Source organism: Camelus dromedarius, chromosome 1, assembly GCF_036321535.1.
Source record: "Camelus dromedarius isolate mCamDro1 chromosome 1, mCamDro1.pat, whole genome shotgun sequence".
Classification (NCBI taxonomy): domain Eukaryota; kingdom Metazoa; phylum Chordata; class Mammalia; order Artiodactyla; family Camelidae; genus Camelus; species Camelus dromedarius.
The window spans coordinates 9,951,462-9,969,537 of NC_087436.1; the positions used below are offsets into that span (position 1 = coordinate 9,951,462).

General features: G+C 39.6%; 1 non-coding gene across 1 annotated transcript; it reads right to left on the reverse strand.

Moving 5' to 3' along the window:
* Positions 1 to 16,137: 16,137 nt before the first annotated feature.
* On the reverse strand, positions 16,138 to 16,206 carry TRNAA-GGC (transfer RNA alanine (anticodon GGC)). The gene has a single exon. It is a non-coding gene; the product is annotated as a tRNA-Ala (tRNA).
* Positions 16,207 to 18,076: the final 1,870 nt, after the last annotated feature.

The window sequence follows — 18,076 nt, forward strand, 5'->3', positions numbered from 1 at the left end:
CTTTTCTTCATCCTCTCGCTTTCAGTCTGTGTGTGTCTTTAGCTTTGAAGTGAGTCTTTTGTAGGCAGCATATAGATGGGGGTCTTTTTAATCTAATCAACCACCCTATGTCTTTTGATTGGAGCATTTAATCTATTGACACTTAGAGTGATTGATAAGTATGAACTTATTGCCATTTTGTTACTTGTTTTCTGGTTGTTTTTGTAACTCTTCTTTGTTTTTGATTTTGTTTTTGTTTTCTTCTTTCCTTTGTGGTTTGATGATTTTTTTTAATGGTATACTTGTATTCCCTTCTCTCTAGTTTTTGTGTGTCTATTGTAAGTTTTTGGCTTATAGTTACCATGGGATTCATATATGTTGACCTGTAACTATATCTACTTGTTTTAAACTGAATACTCGTTTAAGTTCACATTCTAAAAGTCTTACACTCCCCTCTCCCATGTTTTGAGTGCTTGATCTCATATTTTATATCTTCATATCTATCCCTTATTTATTCTATTTATACTTGATTTTATAGTTTTTGTCTTTTAATCTTCATACTAGTTTATTTGAGTGGTTGATCCATTGCCTTTACTATATATTTGCCTTTACCAGTGGGATTTTCCCCTTCTTCTAGTTTCTTATTTGTCATAGCCATTTCTTTTTTACTTAAAGAAAACCCTTTAACCCTTCTTATAAGGTCAGTTTAGTATTGATAAACCCTTTTAGTTTTTGCTTCTCTGAGAAACTATTAATCTCTTCTTCAATTCTGAATGATAACCTTGCTGGGTAGAGTATACCCTGTGCCAGGTTATAGATTTTTTCCTTTTAGCTTATTAAATATATGATGACACTCCCATCTGACCTACAAAATATCTGCAAAAAAATTAGCTGATAGCCTTATGAGGGTTCATTTTTATATGACTGTTTGCTTTTCTCTTACTGTCTTTAAAATTCTTTCCCTATCTTTAACTTTTGTTATTTTAATTATGATTTGGATCTGTTTGGGTTCATCTTGTTGGAACCCTCTGTGCTTCCTTTACCTGGAAATCTGTTTCCTTCTTTGGTTTGGGTAGTTTTCAGCCATAATTTCACCAAATACAATTTCTATCCTTTCTCTTTCTCTTCTTCTTCTGGAACCACTAAAATGTGAATGTTAGTATGTTTGATGTCATCACAGAGGTTCCTTAAACTATCCTCATTTTTTACAATTTGTTTTTTGTTTTGTTTTGTTTTGTTTTGTTTTGTTTTGTTTTGCTGTTCTGATTGGGTGATTTCCATTATTCTATCTTCCAGATCGCTTGTGTGTCCTTTCTGTATCAACTAATCTACTATTAATTCCTTCTAGTGGATTTTTCACTTCAGTTACTGTATTCTTCAGATCTGACTGATTCCTTTTTGTATATTCTAGTTCTGTTTAAATTCTTACTATGTTCATTTATTTTTTTCCCAAGTTTAATTAGCATTCTTATTACTAATACTTTGAACTCTTTACCAGGTCAATTATTTATCTTTGTTTCATTAAGTTTTTTTCCCAGGATTTTTTTCTTGTTTTTGTTTGTTTGTTTGTTTGTTCCAAATATATTCCTCTGTCTTCTCATGTTGTATATTTCTCTGTCTCTATAAATTGAGATGAACCAGTTACTTACCTTGGTCTTAAAAGGCATGTCCTATGTTGAAGCGTCCCTATGCAGTCTGTGAGTGCTTCGGTGGGAGAGGTGGATCTGAAGTCAGGATGGGCTGTGCTGGGGTGTGCTGGCAGCCACCAACTTGGTGGGGGGTGGTGCTGGAGATGGAGGGGTGAGAGCCAGAGCCAAGTGTGGGCCAGGACTTCTCTTGTACTCAGTGACAATTACTGCCTTTTGGGGGTGGGGCAGGGCACAAGGGGCTGGAGCAGATGCCCTGGGGGGAGCTGGGTTCCTAAAGATGTGAAGTCAGTCTCTGCCTTGGTTAGGCATTTGACCAGGGTCTGAGGGCTTGGGGCTGCGTTTCAGTGCTGTTTTTACTTTTTCCTTTGTGTCTGTGCCTTGGTTAGAGGCTTGCTTGGCTGGGGCTAGGGGAGTTGAAGCCATGTTATTGAACTAGTTTCGCTCCCTCCCAAGTATGTGCATACACTGGTAATGGTTGCCTCCACCCTGGTTAGAGGCAGGGCTGGGATCTGAGCTGGCTCTGTTTCCTCCAAGTGTGCACACTCTTGTTGGCAACAGCAGCATCTGCCTTAGTGGGGAGCAGCACTAGAGCAAGAGGGGCTGGAGCAGGAGCCCACTGTGGGCTGGGTGTGTGTGCTGGGATGGTCCTGGCAAGCCAGCCAGAGCACCAGGCAGTTCTCAGTCTGTTTTGTCAGCACTGTTATTGGGAGTGAGCAAGTGTGTGTACACAGTCTTCACAAGTGGAGTCTGTTTCCTATAGCTTTCTGGTAAACCCTACTGGTTTTCACACCAGCTAAAAAAGCTCATCTTCCTGGCTTTGCAACCAAGGGCTGGGGTGCCATGATGTGGCTCGAACCCCTCACTCCCCACATCCCGGAGACTACGCTATCCCCCTCCTCTCTGTCCCATGCCAGAGGTGTGGGTCCTGACCAAACCGCTGCTCTTCCTCTTTTTCTAGACTCTGTGTGGATCTTTCTTTACAGACTTGGTTTTAGAAGAGCTGTCCTGCTAGTCCCCAGGCCGATTTCAGAGAGACTTATTCCATAGGTAGTTGTCGTTGGATGTGTTTGTGAGGGGAGGGGAGGTCAGCGTCCTCCTACTCTGCCACCTTGATCCCACCCCAACTGTCCCCATTTTCTAAGCTACAGAGAGGGAAGCAGGTAGAGTGAGCATCTGTGAAGAGATGACCCAGAAAGGGCAAGACTCAGATTCTTCCCCACCTCATCGGTTGAACGTAGTCAAATGGCTTCACATAACAGAACCAGGAGAAGAGTGTGTAGTTTGCAGCTGTGAAGGGATACGTGTACCCAGGCAAGCTTGTGGGACCCTATTACTACACATGAGAAAGAGAGAAGGCTACTGGGAGACTGGCCTCAGTCTGACCCTCCGTACATCCCCTCTCCCCCAAATTCCACACACACTCTTCTTTCTACTGATACAACTCTCACTCTCCCTGAAAAAGACAACTCAAAATCTCAACCTGTTTCTTCATGCAGCACAAAGTTAGGATTTCTGGGTGATATTCTGTCTTCTCCATCAGATCTGGCCACTCCCCATCCCCACCCACCCCTGGTCCAGCAGACATCAAACAGGAACCAAGCAAAATATGCAGGCACAGAACCCCCACCCCCACCCCCGCTGGCTCTGATCAGCCCACCTCTGCCGGTTCCATGCTCCAGAAACAAATTATCTTTCATTTTACTCCATTGTATTTTTCCTGTTTCTGCCACAGCAGCTTAGCTGTTACTGACACTCATACAGGATCTGTTACAAAATCACTTGAATTTTCTGTATTTATTTCAGTTTCATACTTAAAGATGACTCCTCAAACAACAAGACTATGCCTTTTAGCAAATTAGGATTCAGTGAAGTCTAGTGTATTTTGCTTATTCTCAGCTCTCTTGTTCAATGATCCCAACAGGCTCTATAATACAAGGCACAAAGAGAGGAACAGATGGCCTGGAAAGAGAATCAAAGCAAATCTGCCTCTCATGGTCCCTGTTATTGCCACTTCTTTTGCTTTTTAAATGAGAAAAATCATTATAGTTAGTTTCTGAAAATTTCCCTTCAGACTCAGTGAAACCCAGGGATGTTCTGAGATACGGATTCGCTGGAAATCCCCTCATCCTTGCTCAGTCCTTGTCCGATCCACGGGTGATGCCACCTGACTATTGCATGTGGAACAACTAGGGCTGTGTATTCCTCCATAGACTTATGCATCTCTTGCTCAACCTTTGACTCTTGAGGGACAGTTCAGACAAGGGCAAAATGTGGCAAGTGGTGAAATAAATTTCCAGACCCAAGATGCAGCCACTCCTGCCCTGGGTGCTGCATCAGCAACCTGAACTTGGATGGCTTTCACGTCCCTGTAGCTGCCCTATTTGGTCAGAAATGCAGTGCATCCCAACAGCCAGCCCCCAGACCCAAGCCAGCTCAGGTGCTCTGCTTACTTCCTTGTTTCTTATTCGTCCTATAAAAGCTCCTGCCTCCTGCCACTGCTGTGCTCTGGATGCCTGGGGATGGAGACTGTCTCCCTCATGGAGTGTCAAGTAAAGTTTGTGTCACCTAGATTGTCTCCCTGAATCTTTTTAAACACAAGTTGTGCTTATTTTTTGGAAGGGTTCATGCTTCTCATTTCTTTTGAAGTCCTCCAATGTTTATTTTAAAATTCTAAGATCAAAATGATACAATAACACCTCTGTTCATCAGGTTGCCTGGGTAGGAAATACCCCTGTTAACTAGAATTTGATAAAATAAAACATTATTTTGATTTCAAAAACTGTCACTGAAAAAATATGTAGACATTTATTAGTGAATTGGCACTTCTGTACAGAATCTAGGTCCCATGACCTTCACATTAAACCTGCCTGGAGCAGAGGTGGGAAGGATGGGGTTGGGAGTCTGTTCAGATTCTAATTAGAAAGCACCAATGTTCCTCACTAAGGAGAGAGGCAAGTTCTCAGAATGCCCTTTAGTTGGGTGTCCACCTGAGTCCTACATCAAGGAAAAATAGAACAAAAAGCAAAAAAAAAAAAAAAAAAATCTGAGAAATGTCAAACACACACGTTTGAGTTTCAAATATGAGATGGGGCCACCAGCACAGACATCGGTACCCTTTACCCGGGCAATTGCAGCTGCTACCTGGACATCAGTGGACTTCAGCGTCAACAAGGGCTGCCTGAAGATTCCTAGGGGCCCTGAGATGCAAAAGATTATGACAATTCTCTCACATAGATATGAAATAACAATAATTCCAAACTGTTAAATAAATGCAAGAACATTTAAATAAATTATAATTTTGCTATAAAACTAAATTAATGATTTTTTTTTGAAAAGCAAATAAATGATTTACAGAAGTTTTCCTGATGCCTATATTTTGTTAGTGCTCTAAGCATGTGCTTATCCTGTCCATTGGGTAATCCAGGCCGGGTTTAAGAGCAATCTCTTTGGAGGGGAGAGGGCTGGACATTAGCACTCTGGGCACAGACATCACCTTGCTCAACACAAAAACCCGTAGGACACAGAAGGCATCAGCGGAGACAGAGGCGCAGCCCGGGCCAGCTGGAGCAGGAGGGGAGAAGCCTGGCAGGCAGTTCAGGTGGTCAAGAGTACTGGTTTATCCAGCACACTTGGGAACCAACCTGCCTGAGGTCTCCCAGAACTATTCGGGAAGAATTTGTGAAGAGTCTAGAGTTTCTGCAGAGCAGTTTAGAGAAGAGAGGAAAATGGGTTTGTAATAACTGTGATTCTATTTTTACTTTCAGGTTGATGTGATCTGGGTTGCATTTATATATCTATCTGTCTATCTATCTATCTATCTATCTATCTATCTATCTATCTACCTATCTATCTAATCACACACATATATATTATGTGTATGTGATAGAAGTTAAAGTATATTACAATAATTGCATCTTGGTGATACAATGTCTTGAGGTACCATTATGAGAAATCATTGAGCATTGCTTGTGTTATAAATTAGCACAGATGTATAAAAAGAATATGGAGACAATTGGATTTAATGTGCAAAGTGCCATAACACACCCTGAATGTTATTTTCTGCTACATTTAATCTTCTGTCATTTCACTTTTGCTTTTATGGTTCAGGGCCACCAACGATATTTCTGTTTATGGTTAATCACAATTTTAGGGCATGTAGTAAAATTTCAGTTCAACTCAGCAAACATGTATTGAGCACTTGCAATGTGTCTGGCATGGCTCAAGTTGCCAGGATGCAAATGATTAGAGACAGTGTGATTAAATTCCACCACATATAAACAAAGAAAACAGAAGTGCATCAATAAAGTAGCAGCCCGAGGGAAGAATACTTAATTTAGTTGGGGGATGTGGAGTTTTGATGAGAAAACATTGCTAAAAGGAGGTAGTGATTGATCTGTTCCAGGGGAAAGACTAGAAGACACCAAGCAATGAAGTGGGGGTTGGGAACAACAGGATTGTAACCAACTCACAGAATGTTTGGTCTGATGGGAGACAGTGGGCTTTGGTGTAATTGAAGCAGAAGCTGTAATGGATGGACATCTGGGGGCGATGAGCCCAGAAGGGGAGCAAGGGTTTCAACTTAACCCTGAAGGTATGAGGAGCTGCTTGGACGTGAAGGGAGGGAACAGCGTGAGAGGATTTGTGTTAGGAACTTCACCTGGTGGCTGATTGGAAGGCCCTGGAAATGACAACTAAGACACGACCAGAGAAGACATGACAGGGTTTCAAGTAAGGCTTTGGCACTGAGGCCAAAAGAGAGCAGAGTGTCTTTGGGAAGTAATGGAGGAAGGAAATTGAGATGATTCTCACTTTTTCTAGTAATTGGTGGAGCCACTCACTGAGACAAGGAAACCTAAAAGAAAAAGCAGATTTGGGCTTGTGTTCAAGGTGGAGGCAGATGGTAGCAGTCATGGAAGGCAGATTTGCAACGTTTGTGAGAGGCTCCTGTGGATGTGTTGATGAGCCCCTTACAAAGGGGGTCTAAAGAAGTTCAGGATGGAGAGAGAGATTGTATGACTGATCTCGCTGCATTTCACGTGCATGGTTTTACACACTGCATTTTATCATCTCTTATCAAAATATAGCCTTTCTTTACTCCTTGCTCAATTGTGTATGAAATACTGTATGATGCTTTTATAATGTGTAATGTAAGTAAGCTACATGTAAGTAAGAACCAAATAAATGGGATTATAATAAAGCAGTCAGTTTCAGGAGTAAAAAAAAAATGCAAAGGCAATGGCTGAGAATGAATCCTCCAATAGTCACATGGAAACATAACATTTTCTTAAAAAAGCTTTGCAGTTATTCTTTGCCTTCCTCATATGGTTGAAAGGCAGTATGGGACTGAGGTTCAGGGAACATTTTCTGGAATAAACTGTGTATGCTACTGTTAGTTCTCCTGAGCTGTGGGATCTTGATCTTGAGTAATTCACTTAGGCTCTGTGTGTTTCAGCAGTCTCCTGTATAGAATGAGGACCATAACTCGGGGATGACCAGATGCTACCAGTGGATGTTGCCGGTGGCTGCAACCGGTGTTCCAGGTTCTTGTCCCGTCCCAGAAAGAATTCAGAGATAAAACATAGTGGTTAAAAAAGTTAAGTGAAAATTTATTAAAGGATGGATAGGACACTCTCAGGGGAGAGCGGGCAGGCTCAGGTGAGCGGCTGCCCTGAGTTTCCTTGGCAAGTTAGTTACATAGGGTGTAAAAATGAACGGGCTGAATATTCATTGGGGAGGGAAGGGTTTGGGGTCATATTCCCTGATTTTCATCCAAACTCCACCTTCCCAAAGGGAGGAGGGATTTTTGTCCTTATTTAGTCTGGAGGGAAAGTGTTATGGTGTCGGTGCATGCTGGGTACTTCTGATCTGCAAGGCTAATTTTATTGAAATGAGGGCATAATGAGCAAAAGGCTACATTTGGACACTGGAGGTTCCTGCCTGTTCTCACCTTTCTTTGTAGGTCTCCAGGCCACTTATCACCCCAAAAGTTGTGACCACTTATCAGCCCAAAGAGTCCTGCTTTTCTTTCTCTGCCCAGGAACCCCCTGGTGCTTACATGATGTAGGGTTTCCTGTATTTGGCCTGTGTCCCTCCTTTCTGCCCAATTCCTGCCATTTGGTCTGTGTCCCCTTTTCTCTGCTCGTATCTAGCTATCTGCCTGCTCTAACAATACCACACGGGATTTTTGTAAAAATTAGATGGGATATTACAGGTTATGATTTTAAAAGAGACCCCAGCATACACAAAGCTCTCAATAAGCATTGTCTATGATCTTAGATGAGCAGTAGTTTTGTCATTCTTCCAACATAAGTTTACCCAAGATGGTGAAGAATGGTCTCACATTTCTTTTTACGTCTGTATCAAGTGAACCCAAAGTCAGCATATGACCCAAGTAGAAATCGTGCTTCTTTCAAAACGAGTTTAACACAAGGTAAATCCGTAGGTTTTCCTTCTGGGGAAATGGAGATCTTTTCCACACTAAGGAAAATAAAAGCACATTCAATATTTGAAAAAAAAATGCATATGCAGTTTGGGGGAAGTTTAACTGTTTGGCATTGTTTACAATAATCAACCAACCGGTTAATGGTTTCAATTTTTCCTAATAATACAGATGCAATCTTAGTCTTAGTAAACTGATTGTGCAAAGGACAAGACAGGGAGATTATAAGAGCTGGGAACCAAAATAAATGCAAGTAATAAGACTTAATTGCGAAAAACTGAGGGTGCTATCTTGGGGCAGGGGGATGCTTTGCTATAATGCTTTCTGAGGCAGAGCAAATTAGCTTGGAGACTCAGCTCCCCATGCAGAGGAAAGGATGTGGGTGGACCCAGCAGTATCCGAGGGATGCAAGGGAAATTTCAGAAAATGAGAAGATTAAAAAATAAAGGGGGAGAAAAATAAACAACGAAAAATAAATGATGTCAAAGCAGAAGTTTATAATCAAAACCAGAGAAAGAGAACCCTGGCCCTTACCCTTATTCCAAAAAAAAAAAAAAAAATCCCATTTGTGCATCTTGAGTTAAAGGAAAGACTCAAGAGTTATGCAGAGATGATTAAGGAGCAGTGTCACCCCCACCACATGGTGCTCAACTCAGCTTCTCGACTATTAAAAAAAAATGACCTAATTCTTTCTTTTAATTTTCTAGATATTTATACCCTTTCCTCTGAAGAGGGAACACTTCTTTTTTTAAAGCTTTGTTTATGTCTTTGAGTATCATGTTCTTGAAATAAGCACAGTGTTGAATATTATGTATATTAAAGTGCAACAAGGCAGCCTCCGACGCGGTTTTCTTTCCCCCGTCCGTAGATGGTATACATCTGGTACGTTCATTCTTACGAAGCATTCCTAAAAATAACATGAAAGATAAAAGTGACAAGGCACAATATAGTAGACTGGAAGGGTAAAAACATAAGAGGACATTATGTTTATAAATGCATATGCACATATGCTTAGAAACATATTTCGATCTAATATAGCTTCCTATAAAATGCACAATTAGCTACATCCTTTGGAGAAAACAGCAGAAAAAAAAAAAGAAAAAAGAAAGGAAAAAAGAAAAATCCCACAACGTGGTACACTTTGCCCATAGAAAACCACCCACAGTTCTTAATTTAGAAATATTTTCTTAGGGTATTTTTGCCAGAAATAATTTCTCCTTTTCCACAGTCACATGTTCAAAGAAATATTTCTTTTTTTCCCCCTCTACTCTAGAGGCAAATGAATACTTCTAAGCCACACCCCCAACTCAGCCTATGCTCTGATGCATTTTTCCAGTGGCAAAATACAAGCTCAGCATCCTTTATCTTTGGTCTCCCAGAAAATTGGTCCAAGTGGATGCTGGGAATGTTGGCTAAAGATGACCCAGGGACAGCCATGATGCCAGGCGGCTGTGCTCTCAGGGTGACTGACACGTGCTAATCCGGACTCCAAACTCGCGCAAGAGACAACAGATTAGGAAGAGATGAAGTCACACATCCATCTCTGGTCCGTCCACCTGTGGCCGGGCTTGGGGCTGGGAATGCAAAGAGCAGGATCACGCACTAAAAACGTGGCAGCTTTTAAGGAAGTGTCCTCATGGGCTGAGAGGAAGCCTCCAAAATTATCCACTACAGCCTCTAGTCATAATTTATTCTCCAAGAGGATTAAAAACATCCAGGGAAAGAAACTGTTCAGAAGAGAGAGCCTTGGGATGTGATTTAAAATAAAAAAAAAAAAAATGAAAAATGAGTAGTCACGTTTGCTCTCCAGGCTGGAGGACCCAGTATTGTGACAATGGTAAAACAGAAAACCCAGAGGTACCTTATCTGAGCTATAGATGGAGAGCTTAATCTTTGCCCAAGGTCAAGGACAGCCAGGCTAGTGCAGATGACACTATTTCTTTCACGAGGCCACTCAAAGAGAAACGCGACACTTTCAAATAAGCAAGTTCTTCTACTGAGTTTTGCTGTGCTTTTCAGAGTACGATGCGCGCGCACGTGTCCCAAACAAGATTCCTCAATTAGCCTTTCCTGTATCCAGTCGCTCACAGGCGAGTGGAAATGTATATAAGATGCTACCAAAATTTCGTATGTTCATAAAGGCAGAACTATAATAACAATAGTACAAATTTTGTTTTTAATACAGATGATCATTTAGTTGCAATGTTATCTTCTATTTAATAGTAATAACTACTGAAAAGAAGAAAGGGAGGGTTTTATGCTTAACTAATGGTTTTAAATAAACATTTTCAGCACGGAAAAACCTATAATAACATAGAGATGCTTATTCTAAATTTTATATTGAATGGCACAGGACTGATATGGCTAACTCAATCTTGAAAAAGAAGAATGCAGTGGAAGGATTCTGTCTAGCTTATCCTAGGGATTACTGATGGCTACAGTAACCAAGACAGTGTGGTTCTGGTGAAGGGACTGTCACCCACATCGATGGAACAGAATAGAGAACTCAGAAATGGGCCCACATGAATATGCTCAACTTATCTGTGAAAAATATGCAAAAGCAATTCAGTGGAAGAAGAACAGCTTAATAAAAAACTGTTGTGGAATAATTACACATTCATAAGCAGAAAAAAAATGATATTGACCAAACCCTCACACTTTATACAAAAACTAACTTGAAGTAGATCACAGACATAAATCTAAAACATAAAACTACAAATCTTTTAGAAAAAAGTAGAACAAAATCTTTAATGTTTAGGCAAAGAATCCTTAGACTTGACATCAAAAGAACTACCCTTAAAAGGGGAAAATTGATACATTGGACCTCATCAATATTGAAAGTTTTTACTCTGCAAAAGATCTTTTTGAAAGGATGATAAAGATGATAAAGATAAATTACAGACTGGGAAAAACATTTGCATACCACATATCTGACAAAGGACTAATATCCAGAGTATAAAATATATAAAGAACTTTCAAAAGTCAATTTTTAAAATAACTCCCCAAAATCCAATTAGAAAATGAGCAAAAGACATGAACAGATATTTCACCAAAGAGGATACACAGATGGCAAACAGGCATGTGAAAAGATGTTCAACTTCATCAGCCACTAGGGAAATACAAATTAAAATGATGATTATCTAATCATTTCACTTGTATCAGGATGGCTAAAAGAAAAATAATGACAACACCAAATGCTGATGAGGATGTAAAGAAACAGAATCACTTACGCAATGCTGATATGACTATACTATGGTACTGCCAACCCAAAAAACAGTTGGTGGTTTCTTATACAACTAAACATGTGATTACCATGTGACTGACCAATGGCACTCAGGCGTTCACTCCACAGAAAGGGAAATTAATGTTCACAGGAAAAACCTATATGCAAATGTTCATACTAGCTTTATTTATAATAACCCCAAACTGGAAAAAAAAAACTCATATCCTAAAACAGATCAATAGTCAAACAAAATTGTGATAGCTTATATCAGAAAATACTGCTCTATGATCAAAAGTAATGAAGCAATGATATACAAAACTTCCTGGATGAATCCCTGAGAAATTATACTGAGTGAATAAAAACCAGTCCCAAATGGTTATACACCTTATGCTTCTATTCATGTAATGTTCTTGAACTTAAAAAAAAAATTAAGGAAATGTGGGAACAGATTAGTGGCTGTCAGGGGCTTGGGATGCAGTAAAGGAGAGTGGGGAGAAATGAGTGAAGTTTTCAGAGTTACCCAAGGTATCAGGTGATGGAAGTGTTCCGTATTTTGACTGTGGTGGTGATCACACGTGTGATAAAGTTATACAGAGCTAAATACATACAGACACAGACAAATGAATGCATGTGAAACTGGTGGAATCTAAGTAAAGTCAATGGATTCTAGCAATGCCAATTTTCTGGTTGTGATATTGTACTATAGTAATGGTAGATGCTACAAAAGCAGGAAATTGGATAAAGTTTATGTAGGACATCTCCGTATTATTTCTTAAAGCTGCATGTAAATCTCAGTTATCTCAAAAAAAATTTTTAAAAGATACCCATTTCCTCAGGGGAAAATCTATAGCAATATTCAACAGAACACAGAAATTCTTGATATGTGACTTCAGGTACACTTATGTAAGACTCAATTATAGATTTATAAACTGAGTGTCTGGTACCTAAAGTAAAAGAAAATTGTATCTTTGGAGAGACTTAAGTTTTATTTTAATTCAGTAATCTTCCTTGCCAAACACTGAATTCTGTCTCCATTGTTCTTCACCATTTGTTTTATTCACAATAAATGGACAGGAATTATGGATACTAGTAAGTCACCCACATAGTCTCATACTGGATAGAAGAGTTGGCAATAGAACCACTGATGCTTCCTCTCACGCCCAGGTACTAACAGGACAGACTCGGTGGTTTGTAATGTTTGTTTGTTCCTTTCGGTCTTGAAGCATTTCATTAAAATCTCCAAAACTGATGTATCTATCAAAGCTTCTTCCTAATTATCAGGAAATTATTTTAGTCTCGGTAGGGGAGTAGGGGAAGCTGTCTTAAAATCTGAGGAAACTATGGGAATGATCACCCAAGGTATCAGGTCCGACAAACAGGAGTGGAGGAGCCAGTGATGGAGTGAGATGGGAGAGGACCAGGCTTTGCCGAACAGTGGGGTTGGTCACCATGGTAACCCAGTGACGGAGTCTGGCAGGAGAGGACCAGACTATGTAGAGCAGTAGGGTTCTTGACTAGGGCTTCCCTCAGGGCCTGACACTATGTATCTTTAAAAGCTCACTATCTGAGCTTGGGTAATGAATGGAGGAAGTCCAAGAGTAGATGTGGAGGCTTCACAAGAAGTCCTAGGGAAAAAGTGATGAGGCAGAAATAAAGTGAACCAGACTTCTGTACAGTTTTTAGAGACATTTCGAGATAAAACTTAACAGTCCCGTTTGCAAGTCTAACCCTTTATAGTTAATACTCAAATGGAAACAGATCCCTCATTTCACACCTTTCTCTCTTTTTTAAAAAATTTTTACCGAAGTATAGTCAGTTACAATGTGTCAATTTCTGGTGTACAGCACAATGTCCCAGTCGTGCATATATATATATATATTTTTTTTTCATATTCTTTTAAGATTTTTGCAGACTTACATTTGCTCCTGTTTTTCATAAAGTTGTACTTATATGATGCATTTGGCTTAATTTTAAGGACATTTAAAACAGGCAGTCCTTTAGAAGATCATTCTTGAAAAGAGTATGTGGGGAACATTTTTAAAGCATGCACTCTTCATTTGTTACTCTAGGTAATCTTTATCCTTGTACACCAGACCAACAAAGAGATATGTACCTGCACCACAAGATTAAAAGCTTTTGTGAAACTGACCTTAGTTACCTGGGCTTGTACGTTGCGCCAATGTTCTACTTTGAGGAACATTCCAAGAAACAATGTTATGAAGCTCATTGCTGAACTTATGGTAAGGACATTGTTACAAATGTTGTTTCTTACAGTACACAATGGCCCTTTTAAGAGGACCTTAAGAGACACTCCTCACTGGTTTCAGTCCAATAAATGAGTTTCTCCCAAGAACTGATTTTTTGTTTTCTGGACCTTGAATCACAACCCAACTGTTTTTTCTGCTGGATACTTTCATATCTCTTCTATCAAAAGTATGGAAACTTATGGGATAAGTATAATAATTATGCTGCTATCTACTAAGAAAACAAACTTGAGTCTGTTTGGGTGGGGATACCAGGGTCCTGAGTACCCAGGGAGTGGAATAGAGGGAGGGGCATGGACCCCCTGTGGGCAGGTCTATTTGGCCTGCGGGCTCCTTCCACTATGGGCAGAGCAGGGCTGAAAGCGTTCTCTTCCATGGGGACAAGAACTGTCAGCAACAAGCTCCCAGCAGCTGAAGGGATTGCATGTGTGAGTCTCACAGGAGAAATCGTCTGATTGGCACAGCAGAGTGTGCCCTACAAGAACAGATCGATACCATCGTTTCTGAAATATGTCTTCTGTGAGTGAGAAAATAAGCTTCGTGGCCAATGTCCACATCTAGGAAAACCAAGGCAAAAGATACCATTACTGATTCAAATCCCCTTAGTGGAAAATAAACAGTTCCTGAAAATCTACAAGAATTAAACAGACTTCAGAATAGAAATCTGAAGCACTTCATCTCTTTGCTTGTAAACTGATTTGGATCCATTGATCTAGGTATCAGAAAAATAACCTATGTATGTGATGGAGAATGGGCATTCGCATGTGCCCTTTAAGAGGTAGCTAGTGTTAGAGGTGTAGAACAAAATTGATCAATCTCAAAAGGATCAAGCGGAGGTTAGTTTAGAAGGGTAAGGGGGTGTATTTAATCCACTGAATGTGAATGCCTAGCTTAGATTCAAAAGCTAAGATCAGTGAGAAGGAGAAAAATACTCCTTTCTGAATGGAAAAGAATGAATATGAATGATACACACTGGGACCGTGTTCAAAGAGTGTCCTTTTTTAACTGCAGCTAATTTGGGTTGAGTGTCTTACTCTAACAAATGATTCAGACAAAGCAGGAGAGACTAAAGCCATGGGGAAGTATTTCCAAGTAGCCCCTGCAAAGAAAGCGAGGGTCAAGGAAGCCAGCATCCTTAAAATGTTCAATTAGAGACTCCATTGAGATTTCTGATAAAAGCAATGGACTCTCTCTCTTGAAAATTATATCTGCACTAAAATATTTACATATGGCATGCCTGGGGCTTCTGCATCCTGGAGATATTTCCATGGACTCTACCATTCCAAGGCCAGATTGGAAGTTCTGATCATTCATTATTTTCCATTCTCAGTGCCACCATCTTAATTCAAGCCAATTTTATAACATTCCTGTTCTATGATATTCTCCCCCAATTTCCCCTGCGGAGTTTACACTTCCTGTTGAATATATTACTCTCCAGCTTAAAATTGCAAATATTTTTGCTTCAACTGCTGAACAAAGTGCAAATTCCTCAATGATTTGATCGGTTTACGTTATCTCCCTGTGAATTGTCCTGTCCTACCTACTTTATTTCGTGAATAAAGCTAATAGAATTTTCTCATTTCTCATACTGTGCTTTGACTTTTAAAGTTATTTTTTTGCTTTTTAATGTCTTCCTTTCCATCTCTGCCAATCAAACTTAAGGTTCAATTCAAACATCAGACAGTCTTTAATGTTGCCCTCATATCTTTCCATACTCTGTCTACATTCTCATGGCATTTAGTTTATGTCTTTCATACGGGATTTGGTTTGTATTTATTTATAGTACAGTTATATATATGTATATTATTTCTCTCATTTTAAGACAGTCAGTGTCGGAAACTTGGATCAAGATGCCGGAGTAGGAGGAACTTTCCTCCCATTACGAACACATCAAAAATACATCTACATGTGGAACATTTCTCGCTGAAAACTACCTGGACACTGGCAGCAAGACTCCTGTACAACCAAGGCTGCAAGAAAGATCTACAGGGATGCTTTCTAAGCCCTCAGGGGACTGGTGATTAATTCCAGTCTTCTGGAGAGAAAATGGATTTGAGGACTTAATCACTCCACTCCCGACTTCTTCACAAGTCACTAGGAGACTCTAAGAGGATTGTGGCTTAAAGATGACTCTGCTGACTGCTCGCTACTCCAGTTGGTCTCCGAGCTCAAAACCTGAAAAAAGTAGCAGCTGGCGGGTGAGAGCCCTGCCCAGGTCCTGCTGGGTCCCGGGCCTGCCCTTCCCCTCTGGGTGGGCAAGAACCTTGAGGTTGGAAGTTCTGGAGAAGACCCAAATGCTGACAAAAAGCTACAAACTCCCCCCTCCCCAAAACCCGGGGAAGATTGTTTATGAGAGGACCAGCAGGTCCACCGGACCTCAGCAGAGAAAAGCAGAATGTTGGCCAGAGTCTTCCCGACCAGGAGTCTGGATGAAGTGCGGATGTAGATACAGAAATGGCAGTGTCTGCTACAGCAATGAATCGTGCAGTACACATCATCAATGTCGGGTTTTTGTTATTAATGTTATTTATATTTTTTAAAATTTTTTGAGGGGGAGGTAATTAGGTTTATTTATATTTTTAATGGAGATACTGGGGATTGAACCCAGAACCTCATGCATGCCAGGCATGCACTCTACCACTGAGCTATCCCATCCCCCACAATATATATATATTTTTAATTGAACTATAATTGGCTTATCGTGTTGTGTTAGTTTCTGGTGTACTGCTGAATGATTCAGTTATATATATATGTATATATAACTGAATATATATTCAGCATATGTGTGTGTGTGTATACACACACACACACATTCCCTTTCATATTCTTTTCCATGGCAGGCTATCACAATACACTGAATATAGTTCCCTGTGCTTACAGTAGGACCTTGCTATTTACCTACATATTCAATTTTAAATTAATAATATGTTATATAATAAATAATGGCTCTTAAAATAGAAAAGACCCATAAAAGAAATTCTGATGAAATCAAGACTATCAAGAGTTACACATATAAACTCATCTCAGCCAAAATCTAGCATATTTAGAATTAAAAGTACCAAACCACCTCCGAAAAATCTGAACAACTGTACAATTAGTTGCCCCATGTTACACACAGAGAAACTGAGGCACAAGGAGAGTAAGTCACTTGCCCAAAGTCACACAGTGATGAGGAGGTGGAGGTGAGTTTCAAACTCAGGCAAACAAATCTGGCTACAAATTGTTTACAGTGATAAAGATGCTCCAGGTTTTTCAGGTTTTTCACTTGTAACTGGTGCCCTTAGTGAGCAAATCATTTAATCTTCTGAAGCCAGAGTTATCATCTGTAAAGTACAGTGGGTGATTGGAGGATTTTTGCGGTCTTTGCCAATGCCAATATTCCACAAGAGGCACATATTATATCCTTAAATAAATGAACATTATGGGTTTGACTTAAGAATCATGACCCATTCAGGCTAAAGTCAATAAAATTAAAAATGTCTTACAACAAGGTTCTTGCCTTCTCAAATAAGACAAAAATTCTACCTACACTATACAGCATTGAAAATGATTCTACAGGACACAAATGAACTAATTATTATTTTGATTTCTTGAATAAGTGTAAGCACGTGTGACTGTCCTTTATGATTGGATTACCGCATTCTGTTGATTCTTATTTTGTAGTTGGCTTTATTCCTTTGATAAGTATGTAAGTTTACAAAGCTAAAGATCTAATCTGTTCTTAGAAACAATAACTAGTCCATACATGAAAACAAAAGATGTGCACTATACTGCATGTATGTATTTACATGCAATATAATGTGTATGTGCAGTCGAACTGTAATAATTCTACATTAAAACTGGAAAAAAAAAGAAAGAAAATTATTCCACCAACTATCTGTAATCTTTAAATGAACAAATTCATGTGTTTCAAATGAATACTATCAGGCCAAGTAAGAGATGAACCAGTGTGGAGGTTTAGGTACCTAAACGGTACAAAAAAGGAAAAAAATATATTTGACCTTTATTTAACTCACTTGCTTGTGAGGCTGATAATGAAAGAGAGTCTACACGGGATTCCTGAGAGTGCTAAAGAAGAAGCGTGTAACAGCAGAAGCAAAAGACCCACCTCACAGTAACATTATAACAATTGATCATGATATTAACGGGTCATGAAATGATGTGTAATGAGTGTGCGTTATTTTTCATTAGTTAACTACCTCAAGAGTTAGTGGAGTTTTGTTTTTTTTTAACTTTTTATTTGGAAACAACTACAGATTCATAGAAGTTGCCTTTTACCAAGTTTTCTCCAGTGGTTACATCTTATATAATTATGACCCTATTTCAAAATTAGGAACCAGACATTGGCAGAATGTGTGTATAGTTCTATGTCATAAAAGTTTGTCTTACCCCTTAGAAAAGGATGCCTTCAATTCTTCATAATTAAGATGCGTTTCCACCTATGCTGTTGGCTGAGATTTTCACTTTGGGCTGAAATTTTAACAGGCTAACGTCTGTGTTTGAATAATGGGCTGGCTTCATG